The sequence below is a fragment of the Urocampus carinirostris genome, chromosome 2, assembly GCF_059441175.1.
Source record: "Urocampus carinirostris isolate Australia breed hairy pipefish chromosome 2, RoL_Ucar_1.0, whole genome shotgun sequence".
Taxonomy (NCBI): domain Eukaryota; kingdom Metazoa; phylum Chordata; class Actinopteri; order Syngnathiformes; family Syngnathidae; genus Urocampus; species Urocampus carinirostris.
Window position 1 is genome coordinate 32,652,202 of NC_142350.1, and position 16,132 is coordinate 32,668,333.

The following is a 16,132-nucleotide window of genomic DNA, read 5'->3' on the forward strand; positions in this document are numbered from 1 at the left end:
AACGGGGCAGGTGGGAGTCAGGGTCAAAAAACGCTTGCCTAGTGTTAACTGAGGTTCGCAGATGGACTGACAAACGGGGACAGACAGGAGTGGGTTTAAATAGGGACCGGGAGCCAATCAGAGGCCGAGGTAGTTGGCGCTAAATGAGCGTGCAAAGCTGAGTCAAATCAGTAATCATGACAGTAGGTTAGTTTCATCGTAAATCTGACTGTGCCTCAACAGACACGAACCTCACCGCATGTCATTATACAGATGGCTTTTTAAACTTATACTTTTGAGCCCCTGCCCCCTTCTAGGTCTACCTACAACCCCCGTGCAAAATATAGGGAAGGTATTTTAAAAATAGAACCTACCGGTCGGTTAGCTTCATTAATTATTGATATAGTGACAGACCGACCCAAACACACTGGAGCACATGACTGCCTTACATAACTTTCTAAAGTATGTAAGTTTTAAAACTCATTTCAAAGTTTATTTTGATTCTTCTAGACAAAATAACAACTACTCAAATGAGCGCAGAAAAATTTAAGTCGACAAATTTAGCATGCCTGATTAGCTTTCCAAGTCAGAGTCTAATCTTAGCGGAAATCTTGACGATTAATAAAATGGATGCAACATTTAGTGTACTTTTTACATACCTGTCAACTTACACATTTTTCTCCTATTTTATACATTTTTTGACCATCATCATGTGCCGTCTAATTATTTTTATACAGAATTTAAAAAAAATGTTTTTAAGAAATAACTAATATTTTTGTCAGACCGATCCTCTCTGGCCCATGTTGGCTCTAATCCGGAATTGTCTAAATCACTTGTAGCAGATGACAAAGTCCTCATTGATTGTTATTTGCTAATCAATACGCCCGCTTTGAGACTGGGAGGTCGCTGGTTCGCGCCTCGGCCGAGTCATACCTAAGACTTATAACAGTGGTAAAATGGCGGCGCCCTCTGTTGGCTGCGGCTGCATCGGCTCGCTACAACGGGTCAGGTGTATCGACATTTCGTTCTTACAAAGAATGACAATACAAAGGAAATTATTATTATTATCGAGCAGCACGGCGGCGCAGTGGTTAGCGTGTGCGGCACAGTTCTAAAGTCTTGGGAACCTCCTGTATGGGTTCAACTCCAGCTACCGGACTTCCTGTGCGGAGTTTGCATGTTCTCCCTGTGCTTGCGTGGGTTTCCTCCCACATTCCAAAGACATGCATTTCAGGTGGATTGGATGGTCCAAATTGTCCCTAGGTGTGAATGAGCGAGCGAGTTGTCTGTCCCTGTGTGCCCTGCGATTGGCTGGCAACCAGTTCAGGGTGTCCCCTGCCTGATGATTGCAGGGATGGGCTCCAGCACCCCCGGGACCCTACTGAGGATAAGCGGTGCAGCTGATGAGATGAGACAAGCATTTTGAGCACGATCACTTTTGATTTTTCCGAGAGATACAATACAAAGTTCTGCTCTGCCTTCCTTACTCTAATGCAGACAGAGATAGTTTTCAGCCATGTGAGCAAAAACTTTGAGTTGGGGGCTGAATAGGTTTTAGAAAATCTGCACAGTGGCCGCAGAAAAAAAAAAGCTGATAAATGTATTTTTTGGGGGATATTTAATCGAGAGTCTTGAATCCGATACTTCGGCAATACATGAAGAAGATAGATAACATAAGCCAATTCGTTTTTTCTCGTTTGCATTTCCGTGCACGAGTTGGTTTTCATTATCTTTTATACTAAAGGGGCCATTTCTTCCAATTTAGTCTAAAACACACACATTATACAAATAGATTGAGTATTTTACAAATAAAAACAGCAGGAGTAATCAAATTCCAAGCTACTTCATTTTTGAACTTTTTTTTTAATAATAAACCTCATTCATGTCAAGCAACTCAGTACCTCACAACAAAATGTTGATTAACAATATATATGATATAACAAAACACATGTACAATATAACATGTTAAACTACATAAATAAACACGTTTGAAAAAAAATATGGTGTAAGATTATTTTGTAAGGGAAAATACAACATTTTGTAAGGGTATCGAGCCGTGGAGGTTGACAGGTACGACATTGGTTCTATGGATGCACATAAGGTTGTCAGGTATGCAGATTTATTATCTGGCCAAGTCAGTCAAATCTTGTTGATTAAAACACATTGATGGAACATTTAGTGTCCTCGCTACTTGGAATCTTTCCGTGTATTCTAATTGCTGCTTTTTGACTCCAGAAGATGGGGCTGCTGGTTGAGTTTTCATCTCCAAAGTCGACCCACCCACCGGCTCAAGCGCCCATCAGCTTTGAACGCAGGAAAGAGCGAATCCGACAGGAAATTAGCCTCTTTGGCTTCAAAGTAAAAGCTTTCCCCGGGGAATAATTACGTTTTTTTTATTTTGAAAGAATGCGCTGGAAGTCCTTTTGGCGTGATTCAATGTCTTTGACGGGATTTCCAAACAAGGAATGCGGCTGTTGCAGCGAGCGGGCAGAGAACAAGCAGAGCTGCGAAGATTTTGTAGCGGCGAAGGAGGCGTCAAAGGCGGCTTCGGTGATGCGCGCGTCTCCGCCTCTCACTCGCTCCTCCGTCCAAACCACAAATTCACTCGGAACATGGTCTAAACTGTGCACAGGCGAGACTTGGACACAGTTTACACGTGGGGGAAACTCACAGGATCGGTTATTTCTCTGTAAATGAAAGAAGACGGATGTTTAAGGATAAAACCATACCAATGCGCGCGCTATTCTGCATTTTACGCACGGGGAGAACTAACGGAACCAACGGACACTCCTAACTTATTTTGAGAGTCTTATTATTAACAATTTAAACATTTTCTAAACCTATTGAAGGACTTATTACCACACTTTTTTCGTCCCTGTTCTTTTGGGATTGGTGTCCTGAGACAAAATGCATCAAAGGGAGAAGTAACACGCACAAGGTAAATTTTATTTTATTTGTTAATTTCATAACTGTCAACTGAAGTTTCCCCTTATTCTGTGTGCTTTTGACTATTTCAAATTGTGTAAGCCGTATAAAATAATGTTGCACAGGAAAAAAAAAAATTACAAAAATAAATGATAAAGACCGTACTCGTCTTGCCCAATTGAATAAACTAACGAACGAACAGATGAATGAATAGCGTTTATTGCCATTATACAAGTATAACCCTTTCAGTGCAAGTTAAACAAATTAAAACGGTAAACATGTTTAAAGGGGAAAAAAACAAAAAAAAAGTATTAAAGATATATAGTATAGAGAGGCATAATCAAACTGGCAGTTGTACAGAACATTGCCTTGTATTGCCTCTTATCCAGATCGTCTCAGGCAAAAGGTAAACATGTGTAAAAGGACAAAAACCTTAAAAAAAACAATATATCAAAGATGTGCATAGTCACACTGGCAGTTGTACAGATCACAGCATTGTATTGGCTCTAAACTACATTGTCTCAGTCGAGGGTAAACATGTGCAAAAAGGTTAAAAAAAACATGTATTAATGATGTATAATAAATATTTGCATATTCACAGTGACAGTTGCACAGAACATTGCTTTTTATATTGTATTGGCTTTAATTTAGATCGTCTCGGTCACTGGTACGTTGCTAATATTGTGGTATTCTACATAGTCCGTCTTGTTGTTAGTATCAAGGTGCCACGTTGTTTTCGTAAGGTTTATTATCATTTAATAAGGAGAATTTTAATCATTAATACGGTTACTAATTGGCTTAGGTTGACAGGTATGTAATTGAATGTCTTATTTTTTTTATCGCCTGCAAGATATCTATGGTTTCGTTTGGATATTTGTTAAGCGTGTCTCGCTTTTCAAGGGGTGTGTTATTTGGTAAAATATTGAAAGATGACAGAATTGACACAGATTATGACTTGCAAAGTGAGCATTTGACTTTTGACAACCCCCCAACATTGAATGTGCCCCCGGTGCCGTTCTGGGCTTTTGCCGTCTGTGGTTCGAGATAAAAACACTGGCTTTTCTTTTGAAATTTCCCATTCATTGTCATGTTCAACCCTCTTGTTGTCTTGGGGTCAAAATGACCCGCCCTTGTGTTGGAACATAAAAAAAAAAAAATCCCCTTAAATATATTTTATTTAACTTTAAATGGGGGGACTCTTCCCAACAGTAGAGAAAAATGCTGTTTTTTTTAACATTTTCATTTAAGCTTAAAAAATACAAATATGGTCTCCATTTTGCAAAACACTGCCAACAATAATTTTACAAGTGCAAACTTTCAAAGTGTGAAATCACATTTTTGTTTAAAGATAAATAACAGAATAGAACCTATTTCAGTCTTCCAGTTTGCAGAACACGAGTGTCTTGTGTTTGGGCAGCACGCCAAGTAGTAGAAGTGACCCAAAACAATCAAAACCCATTGCAGGATTTCCCAATGAATGACCTCCATGCGCCTTGTTTTGAAACTCAATTAAATGCATGCATATTTCATCTATGGTTGGGTGACAGAACACAAAATCGAAATTGTCTTATTCAAGGTGCTTTTACAGAATTCTACTTTTAAATGAATCCTGCAAATGTTATTCTTGTCATGCATTTTCAATTCTTGTACTACTATACTATGAACGTAACCACATATTTGTTAAAACAAAACAAAACACAGTATGTGATAAAAAAGATTCCCTGGAAAAGTGAAACACACTTTGCACAAATGAAAATAAACAATTTAGTATATTAAGTTTAACTGTGTTACATTACAGCTTTATACTCTTCATGTGAATCATGCAGATGTTATATTTTTCATGTAATTTCAATTCTTATACTATTATACCATTGGTCTCCAAACCCATTTCAAGCCGAGAGCTACATTTTGTTACCATTTAGCGCAAAAGGCACCCAATTTTAAAACACACTTTTAAAAAACTCATCATGTTATTACTGTTATTACTCTGTTGTTACAAGGTTAATTACCCAAAAGAGGATTAAATAGATTTAGTCAACCACAAAAAAATAATTTAAGTGGATAATCACAATAACCCAGCTCCGGTGAGATATTTTCAGAACAGGTCCGCGGGCACATCAGCTGTTCTTAGGGGGCAACCTGGTGCCCGCGGGCACTACCTTGGATATCTTTTTACTCTACTATAAACTTAGCAACATTATTAAAGAAACATGAGATAAAACAGATTAGCTGGAGAAGTGTAGTGTACTTTACACAAACGAAAACAAATCATTTTAAATCAGGTACCTAAGATTAACAGTGTCAGATTACAGCATTGTACTCCTCGTATAAATCATGGAGATGTTAATCTTGTCATGCATTTTGAATTCTTAAACTACTGCTCTATAAATTTAGCAACATTATTGTTTAAAAAACGTAATACGTGATAAAACAGAAATGTAATACACTTTGCTTAAATGAACAGAAATGATTCGAAATTCCTGGTAAAATTAACCATGTCAGTTTGAGAGAGAAGAAGAAGAGCACTCGAAGGAAATTACAAATAATCTTAACCACATTTATGACAAAAAATATTAGACTGAACAAAAGCTTGGATCAGAGTCGACGATGTATATTTATTTTTAAATTTCTGATGAGCGCTACTCAGCATAGAATTGCTTTTCATTGAACGTTTGCAGAAAACTTGACCCCATGTCTATCTTCTAGTTGAGTAAAACCGAAAATTAAAAGCAATTGCATGGTAACGATTCTTCCCTTTTTGAATTGCATGCAAAACGATCTTTCCGCGCCATGAAAATAGCACCACAAGAACGGCGTGCCCGCTCTGTGACTGGCACAGTTGGCTTGTAGTCACAAGAATTACACGAGCCAACAACACGACACGGCCCTTTGCGAAAGCACCCATGCATGATTCTTTTAACCGAGATGTCCTCGTCCCGCTCGCTTCCCTCCTCCCTCCCGCGTCCTCCTGTTGCCGTCCAAACAGGAGAATGGCTGACTGGCCTAGTCGCGATTCTCTGATCGCTCCCCTCAAAACTGGGGGGAGGCGACGTGTTAAAGGCCGTGCGCTATCAGGAAACCTCATATCACGATCGGTGACATCAGAGGCAAACGGGCGAGATGACGGGAAGCTTTGAGGGGGAGATGAAAAGATGGATCGCGAGGAGACAGATAGAGGGATCACAGAAATTGGCCCCAAAAATGTAAATGCATCGGGCCGCGAGCGCTTTTGCGATGATATAACTCAAACTCGGTCGGAAAAGATCCAATATTGACACCGAAATCCAAAGCATTTTGAAGCTAATGCCAGAAGGTAACCATTGTGTTCTTACAGCTGAGAAGAGCATCTTTTCTTTTTGAAACTGCTGCAAATTTAAACGGATTGACCTTCAGGATGAAAAGCTTGAACGTGGGACTGAGTTACTTCGTATACCACATGTGTCAAACTCATGTCCCCGGGGCCAAATATGGCCCGACACATCATGATATGTGACCCACGAAACACTGCTGAGAGAAGCACGAGAGAAAAATAAGATGCATCGCGTCAAACAATGACCTGCGTTCAAAAATCTCCAATGGATGTCGTTAAAACCGGACGCCACTTGCAAACCTCCAACTGTTAGTGTTTTTGCTGATTACGATTAATCAACCAGAGAACACTGAGGGGACCGATCCCAGTGTTGTTTTACTTAATACAAACGACACAGAGGTGCTGTATGAAGCAATATGAAAAAAATAAAATAAAAATAGCAGACGTTTAAATAATCTTTAGCTCCTTTCTCTAATAGATGTCAAATCTCGCAGTCAAGTTTCCATATTCAGGTAAACATTTTCATGAAAAAAAACAAAAAAAACCAGAAAGACTTTTAAACCATTTAAATCAGTGTTCGTATTCTATGTTTGTCATTTTCAAGTCTGCATGAGTGATTAAATAACCAAATTACGTTTACTTGGCCACAGCACAAAAGAATAAAAAATATAAAAACAGCATCAATCAAAAGAAAACAAGAAAATATTTGGATTTAAAAAAAAAAAAGGAAAGCTGAACAATACAATAATATTATACATAAACATGTGCCCAAACTCGGGCAGCACAGTGGCGCAGTGGTTAGCGCGTGTGCGGCACAATTCTGAGGTCATGAGATCGAACCTTCTGTGTGGAGTTTCCATGTTCTCCCTGTGCTTGTGTGGATTTTCTCCGGGCACTCCGGTTTCCTCCCTTATTCCAAAAACAAGCATGTCAGGTTAATTGGCCGGTCCAAAATGTCCCTAGGTGTGAATGAGCGACCGAATTGCCCTGTGACTGGCTGGCAACCAGTCGAGGGTGTCCCCTGCCCACTACCTGAAGATAGCTGGGATGGGCTCCAGTACCCCCGCGATCCTACTGAGGATAAGCAGTGCAGATTATGGATGGATGTATGTGCCCAAACGGAGTAGGCTGAAGCCAAAGCTTTTAAGTACCCACCTCTATTATATTTTTTCATTCAGTAAGACATTTTCATAACCAAAACAAGTAAAACAAAAGTTTACCCCACAAAAGAAATTAGAAAACTCCCCCGAGTTAACTGAACTGTAGTGGAAATGAATTCAATTGTTCTATTGTTTTTTGATTTTTTCTACTCTTACAAATGCAATACAAGAGATTACATTTTAGTGAAACAAACAAATATTAAGGAAAAAGAACCTTAAAGCCACAGTGTGTAATAATTGACCACTAGATGTCACTGTGTTGTCAGGACAAACATGGCCGCGACCCAAGTGCAAATTCCCCTGTGTAAAAGAAATACATATTTCTGGACCTTTGATTTCTTTTTATATAAAAAATTATCATTGGTATGATAGTTCATGTATTTTTGCCTAGTATTTGAACCAATGTTTTCTTTTTCTTTTTTCTGAATGAAAGTTTTATGTACCACTAGGAGGCACTAAATACGACACACTGTCTCTTTAATAATGTTTTTTTTAAATAAAATCGTACATCCTTGAATCACAATTTAGTTGTGACTTTCTAAAAAAAAAACCCAGCTAAGGCACATGTTTTAATGCATTATTATACTAGTCCAGCCCCTGAGATAATGGTTTTCCTACTATGTGGCCCCCGAACTAAAGAAGGTTAGACACCCCCCTTATTTACAAAACTGAGCTGAGAGTTGGTGTTACGCCAAAACAGGATCATTCTCAAGTGACGCGTTCGTGGTTCTGGTCACATACAATGCATTAGTAATAATAATATTAATGATAATAAAAATGGAAATATACATAGATGTTACTTACCATTACTTTGACATTATACATCCTTTTGTGTTCTGTTCTCTCAGTGCATTAGAAAATACTAAGCATCATGATTAGCTCCATTCTGAGGAAAGCAATGGCGCAATGCCAAATTTTATCTCGGACACATAATTGCAAAAGGTAAACAAGGAAAGTGCTCTTGAGCTAATCAGCTTTTCTGAAAATGCGTGGAACTGCCATTGTTTTGCAGGAAGATGGACTGCGCTTAACATGTTCACCCTCCTGATCTTTGTTTCAATGGATACACTTAGAATTGAAAAGCAATTGCTTTAGCCATTATTGGCCCTATACACCACAAATAGCACAGTGTATACATGGTGCCCCTTGTGGTCAGATGAGGTCACTGCAGACCTGTACTAAAAATAGTTCACCAGTGCTAGGTCATTGTGATTTTTTTCGTCTAATATTTTTTTCAAGTCAAGTCATATCTTTGTATAGCCCTTTATGACAAAAAGTCTCAAAGGTCTGTACACGGCAGGAACAACAACAAAATAACTAGTAATATAAAACATCAGCTATAAAAAATGTTTGTTGGAACGGGAATCTCATCTCATTAGCTGCACCGCTTATCCTCAGTAGGGTAGCGGGGATGCTGGAGCCCATCCCAGCAATCATCGGGCAGTGGGCAGGGGACACCCTGAACTGGTTGCCAGCCAATCGCAGGGCTGAAACAGGAATATTTTAAGCAAAATATGGAAAAAGTAAATATGTAACTTGGTTTAGAATCCAAATGCTAAATATGATTATATCAATGATAATATTGTAATGTAAAGTAAAGAACTAAAAGGGTGATAGATAGATAGCTAAAAGAGTAAAAGCCATCTTAATAGCAGTTCAAGGTTCGTATGGGTGCTTCTAATCCTTGAAAATTTTGATGTTTTGTTTTTTTACAAGGATTGAAATGGCTTGAATTCTGGTTGAAGTGCTTGGAAATGCTTGATATCGTTGCCAAATAGTCTGCAGATACTGCTCTCTGATGGCTTGACTTTGCCGTAACATTTCTGATCCCTCGTGATTAACGGCAGCTCGCGTTAGTTTGTACATATTCTCTTTTGCCGAGATCAATCACACCCGGCCGGTCAGGATGTTGATTAGTCAGCTTGATTATTGCACAGATTTGCCTTGGGGGTTCTTATGTTAAAGGTCACTATAAAATGTGGCTGGTGAAATTGCCATTAGCCTAATCTAGTGCTAGCCATTCATTGTGTACTATAAAAGAGGGCAGGTGTCAGCATGTGTCGGAAGCGCCTTTTCTGATCAGCTTGTTAATGTCGGTGCACTCCTTTTCAATAGCTGAGCTGGCAGGAAATAAAACAATCATTCATATCAGCACGTCTTTGGATGTTTTGCCCAAAAGGTTTTTTTTTTCAACACGGCGTCATGCGTTGGCAAGATGCAACATGGGGTGATAGTTGCGGGTGAACGGTTCAACCGATCCACTCCGTGACAAGGGGATTTTTTGCACCGCGTGAGGCAAATGGTGGTCACACCAGATAAGGGCTTGTTTTCTGACCTCTTACATGGTAAATGATCTGCATTTATATAGTGCTATTAAAGTCAGTCCCTAAGTGCTTTGCAGGGTCTATCATGCAAAGCTCCTACCTGCTCATCGGGCGCATTAAGGGTTCAGTGTCTTGCCCAAGGACACTTCAACATTTAACTCAGAGGAGCCAGAAATTAAACCTGTGACCTCTCGGTTCCAAGACAAGCCACCTTAGTACTGTTTATTTACATTTAAGATTTAAAAAAAATAAAATATTATTTTATGATTATTATTCCTTAGGCCCTTTAAGGCTGTGGTTTTCAACCCATATGCTGCAGGAAATTGCCTGATTTTATCTTTGCAAAAACGCATGCCATGGTTTAGTAACTTTGCTTTCTTCCAGTGATCAGCCGAGTAGCATTATTCCATATGGTGTAAGATTATTATTTATTTTTTTATACACTAATTATCTGTTTATTAAGTAGTCCTGGGAATATATTTAATAACTAATTTAGTCTGATAAAGATGTTAAAGATGGGACTGCAGCAAAAAAAACAAAACATCAAAGACGCTAAAAATCTTGGGTATAATTTTGCTGATTTTATATATTTTCTATTTCACAAAAAACTGAGAACGTGTGTCTTTTGTTTTACTGGCAGACAATTGTTGCTCATTTTAAGCATTATTTTTGTTATTTATAAAGCCCCAATGTGTAATTTTTGACCACTAGTTGGCACCGTGTTGTCGCGTGAGAGCAAAGGCTGGTGCCTTAGAGCACAGTGTGGAGGCTTCTTGCCGGACAAACATAGCGGGGACCTAAGTGGGACTCCACTGTGTAAAAGAAGTAGAAAAAATGCTTTTTTAAAATAAAAAAAATAACATTGGGATGATAGTTCATGTAATTTTACCTAGCATTCAAATCAATGTTTTTTTTTTTTTTTTTTACTGAGTGAAAATGTTTAGTACCACTAGGAGGCACTAACTATTACATACTGTCCCTTTAAAGAATCCTGGCTTCGCAAGTGCATAAATCAGCTATAAATGTGGCTATTTGTGCTAGTTCTAGTTGATCTCCAAGCCAGATAAACTAAGGAAAAGAGCCATATAGGTTCCCGACCCCTTCTCTAGCAGCAAGATGGTGGACAATTTTGTCTTTGCCCTCTAGGTGTCATATACTAGTCATATAAAATAAAATAAAATGTCTCAAAAAATATCAGTTTATATGATGGTTAATGTATTTTTCTTATTATTTACATCAATATTATTTATTGTCAATGAGAGAAGTTTTGTCTTTTTTGCCACTAGGAGGTGCTAAATAATACACACTGTCGCTTTAACGGACTGTCGAGTATTGTACTATGTGGTGCAAGACGGTGTTTTTAATTCGATTGTAAAAATGAAAGTCCACTGAAAATTGAGAACCCCCAGGCCTAATGAGTAGAGAATGGCATTTTAAAAAATGTAATTACGCCGTGCTAAATTTAATTAATATTTAATGGTTGAGAGGCCAAAATCAAATTAGGAAAGAGTAAAATGATGCTACGCCGCTCATTCTCCTTCAGGAAAACAAAAGTTGAAGGCAGCATATTGATGAGGGGCTAATATCCAAATTTTATTTCGCTATACCACCTCGACTATTTCCTTTTTTTTCATGTATTTATCCTTTGCTCCTCTCCTTGAAACGGGAACCTATCCTTGCAGTTTAATCTGGCTCTAGTTTTCATACTCTGCCCAGAATAATCTCTCTCCTCTTATCTCAGTCTGACACTGTTTTACATTTCTCCACTTTCTACTTATCTTCTCAGTTCTGTTCAACTCGGTCAACTGGGCCTCAGTTTCAACAGCTGTCTCCATCCTCTCTGGCGATTATTTCTCAAATGTCGTCTCTTCTTCTCTTCTAAGCCGGAACATTCGAACCCGGCTCCGTTCATCTGCTCATGCCTTTTAGTGTCTTCTGCGGCTCTTTTCCTATCGGTCTGCCATGCCGTGTCAGTGTGAAACTCGAGCTATACCATCTGCCTCTTTCTTTTGCTATACTATGTCAGTTAGCAATTACGTGCATGTACAAAGGGTTTTTTCTACGTATCAACTTATTACTGCCTCATTGTGTTTTTGATACTAGATAGATAGATAGATAGATAGATAGATAGATAGATACTTTGTTCATCCCCGAAGGGAAATTCACATTTCCACTGGACACCTGTAAAGGAGATTGGATTGGATACCAGGATTGATCATTATTTTGACAATTATCGCTTACTGTTGTTTTTCATTTTGACCAGGGGTGACTTTAGGTCCAGAGCTTTGGGGGTGTAGTAATAAATAGTAAATAAAAAATCTACCTCAGTCTTCTCAAGCACTAGCTCCTTTATCAAAAAGATAAGAATTCAGTATCAGAAAAATGTATCACTTCATAATTTTTTTACGGAGGCTGGGTAGTTAGCACGCAGCCCCACAGTGCAGCGGTTCAGTGTTCAAGTCCAGCTACCACAGCCTCCCGGTGTGGAGTTTGCATGTTCTCCCCGTGCTTGCCTGGGTTTCCTCTGGGCACTCCGTTTTCCCCCCACATTCCAAAAAACATGCATGTCAGATTAATTGGCTGGTCCAAATTGTCCATAGGTGTGAATGAGCGAGTGAGTTGACTGTTTCTGCGTTCCCTGCAACTGGCTGGCAACCAAAGACAGCTGAGATGGGCTCCAGCCCCCCCGCGACCCTACTGAGGATAAGCGGTGCAGATAATGGATGGATGGTTTATAGAAAATCCATCAAATTGTAAGGCTAATGTGGTCTACTGATGAGTAGACAATACATAGTTCTCAAAATGCATCTTTAATTTTATTCTGAAAGGGATGTTTTTAGGAGAGCGATGCTAGTAATCAAATGGACTGAACCATTTTAAGGCAGTATGGTATTTCCGACGCTGCATTGTTCACATTTGTTTTTGTTTTTTTCTTTTTCAGCACTACGCCAGTTTGCAATTACTTGGTTATGATCATTTCTACATTTAAATTTATTTCTGCCAGATTCTGTTTTTAATATTGGACACCTGTAAAAGAGATTGGATTGGTTGCCAGGCTTGTCACAGAACCATTTCAAGGCATTGGGGTATTTCCGAGGCTTTGTCTTTCCTTTTTGTTTTGTTTGTCTTGCATATTTCATTCTATTCCAGTCCATCCTGCCCTTTATTAAGGAAAATAAGGTTTTAAAATTTTATATTTTACGGGGGTTGCTTGGGTTGAATCGGGGGGTGCTTGAGCACCGTTTACAACAGGGGTTTCAAAATCATTTTCGCTCGGTGCCGTGGCCACATGCTGGAAAAAACACTCTCGCGGGGTCTGCATTAGTGAATTACTGGTATAAAAAGTGTGCCTTAGCTGGAGGGATAGGAGTCTTTTCGGAGGCTCACTATTAAATTATCATTCAGGGATGTAAGATTTGATTATAAAACGATAATTTTATTTGATCATGTTTTTTTTTCTTTTGACCAAGATTTCATCTCTTGTGGTGTTTATCAAATGTGCAAGGATTGCATTCCTTTGAGCGACGCGTTCCTGCGGACGAGCATGGAATGTCATCCCTCTCTGACCTGATGATGACCATGAACTTCATCACCTTTTTTTTTGGAAATGAATAAGCTCCGTTGAGGAGTTAACTGCCTATTACATTACAGAGGAAAAGAAAGCAACACTAGGAAGTTGGGTTTCCCCGATCTGATCAAAGCAACTCCTGATATCCAATTTTGATTTATCCTACTGAACCATTCCCAGAGGCTTGACACTTACAAAATAGCAGCACCAAACCCTTTATAACAATCATTTTTTTTAAAATAAGACAATAAAAGCACAATTTTATGTTTTGGCACTTATAGACAATGCTTCTGAAAACATACTCATAATCTATGGCATAAAATGAGTTAATAGTTGTCGGCAAATACAGCTACAGTGGGTGCTTTGCAAGTGACACCTGCCTTTGGCCACATTTAGTGGGCATATTCAAAACTTCAAGCCATTTTGGGACAGGATGCTGCTCATTTTTCTTTTGTGCTTCTCTCATGATTGTCGTTCTGCTCGTGGGCCATTTGACACATAAGGTTCACAACATTGACACTACTGGCCTATAATGTTGCCTTTCTTATAAGTAAGGCAGTTTTGCTTTTAAAACCTTGGACATTTAGTAAAAACAAAGGGTTAAGGAAATTTACCTAGAGAACAGATTGGAATTGTGCATCTTGAGGGTTGTTTCTTCTGTCCTCTTTTGTTCTCTTTGCTAGTTCTTGTCAATGTCTTCACTCCTTATCTCGATTGGCGATTTAACTATAAACTTATAAGTTGTGTAATTAAAAAAATATCAATCGACAAAGCATTATTCTATCATTAGATGTAGATATTTATGCAACTGACATTTATGATTTGTGAAAGTCTACTTGAGTCAAGGCTCTGTCACCCCGTGTTGTCACGATACCGGCATCTTGATCTTGATCTAAAAGGTGAAGCCGACCTCATTATCCATCTCTGGGGGCGACCATTTTGACATTTGCTGTTAAGTGAATATGAACTCACCCTTGCTCAGGATTCAGGTAACAGTCAACCATTGTTTGCTTGTTTTGTAAAGCAGAGATGTAATTAATCTTTGAACAAGTATCATATCATCTTAACACACCCGCCTGAATTTTTCACTAAAATGGATTGATTTTGTTGCCGGATTAATCATAACAAATTCAATAATATTCAAAAAGCTGTGTTTAGAATAGGCGCTGAACATGTTGCATAAAAACGCTCTTTGTTTAAATACCCCAAAACAACAACATGTAAGACTGTTGATACTTTAGATGAAATGAATACATCCTAACAAATACATTATTTTGAAAATAATTAACACAAAAAATGTTTTGAATACATTCGTTTAAGCAGTGTTATCATAATGGTAACCAAACAACTAAAAACAAATTAATTCATATTGGAAGGGGTGGCAGGGTGGCAGGGCAGCACGGCGGCGCAGTGGTTAGCGCGTGTGCGGCACAGTTCTAAGGTCTTGGGAACCTCCTGTGTGGGTTCAAATCCAGCTACCAGACTTACTGTGCGGAGTTTGTATGTTCTCCCCGTGCTTGCGTGGGTTTCCTCCGGGCACTCCGGTTTCCTCCCACATTCCAAAAACCATGCATTTCAGGTGAATTGGCCGGTCCAAATTGTCCCTAGGTGTGAATGAGCGAGCGAGTTGTCTGTTCCTGTGTGCCCTGCGATTGGCTGGCAACCAGTTCAGGGTTTCCCCTGCCCACTGCCCGATGATGGCTGGCATAGAATCCAGCACCCGCGCGACCCTACTGAGGATAAGCGGTGCAGCTAATGAGATGAGATGAGAGACTGCATTTTCTGTACAACAAGGCACACCTGAAAACTCCAAATTGGACAGAAAATTATACTTCTTCATCTCGGGCAACATTGGAAATGCCATATTTATACAATTATTCATCAGTCGATACATTTTTAGCAGTGACTAAATTTGCGTAATAAGGATGGCAACAGGGGTTGAACAGGATCACAATGGTAAGAGCCCCGATTCTTGACCCAGCAGGAAGCGTCCAACTCCTGTGTTTTGGCATCAAAGGACTGTCCGCCGCAACCTTCCTGTCCTGGCAGTGAGAAGGTCTCTCGGTCGCTTCTGGTCCTTATCCTGGCGGCGTAAAGGTTGATGTCCTTGCAGCGCAGTTAGGGTCACCTGACTGCTTCTGGTCCCTGCTTCAGCAGTGAAAAACAAAGACCCTCGACTGTCCATGTCCTGTTGGCAAGAAGGTCCTTTTCCTGGCGCCGAGGAAGGGAGTCCTTGGCTTCTTCTGGCCCTGTTTTGGTTCTTGCCCCCTACTGATCATGCCCAAGAGGACAGGTGCATGCTACACTTACAGGGCACTACGAAATTTATTAGTTTAACCTTTCTGTAACTGAAAATGTAAGCTACATAATACAGTCATTTTACCTAACAACTATACAGAAAGAGACTTGTCTCGAAAATATCCACACCCGTGTTGTTCGGATCCACAAATATATTTGAGATTTACTCAAAATCTAAAAATCAAATGTCTTCATGAATGCACACGCAAGATTAATCATCGCATATGTAAATTGCAGATATACTTGCAAAATACATGACTCACACTGGATTTCTTCTTTAACTGGAGAAATTGAAAAATTGGGTTTGAAAGTCCTTAAAAAGTGCTTCAATTTGTCCATGAAAAAGGTGTGCAAAACTTGTCTCATACTGATTGTCCCTCCTGTCTGAAACACGCACTTTAAGCTGGCTAAGGCAAGCCAGTAGGGTCAAAAATACAATACAAAACATTTTCACTACTTAGAGTGCTAAAAAATACACTGTGGGGTCATAACAGATAAGGGCCCGGTCACACAGCCGTTTGCATCTGTATCGCGGGTAAAATTTTGCGGTTTTTTTTTGCCCGTGGTT

General features: G+C 39.3%; 1 protein-coding gene across 6 annotated transcripts in view; it reads left to right on the forward strand.

The window, feature by feature from the left end:
- Nucleotides 1–2,471: 2,471 nt before the first annotated feature.
- The window catches only part of adgrb1a (adhesion G protein-coupled receptor B1a), a 196,570-nt gene continuing 182,909 nt past the window's right edge, over nt 2,472–16,132 (forward strand). For all 6 annotated transcript variants that reach the window (XM_088326219.1, XM_088326221.1, XM_088326224.1 and 3 more), the window contains exon 1: nt 2,472–2,917. The gene's annotated coding sequence lies outside the window, so the exon portion shown is untranslated. The remainder of the gene's footprint in view (nt 2,918–16,132) is intronic.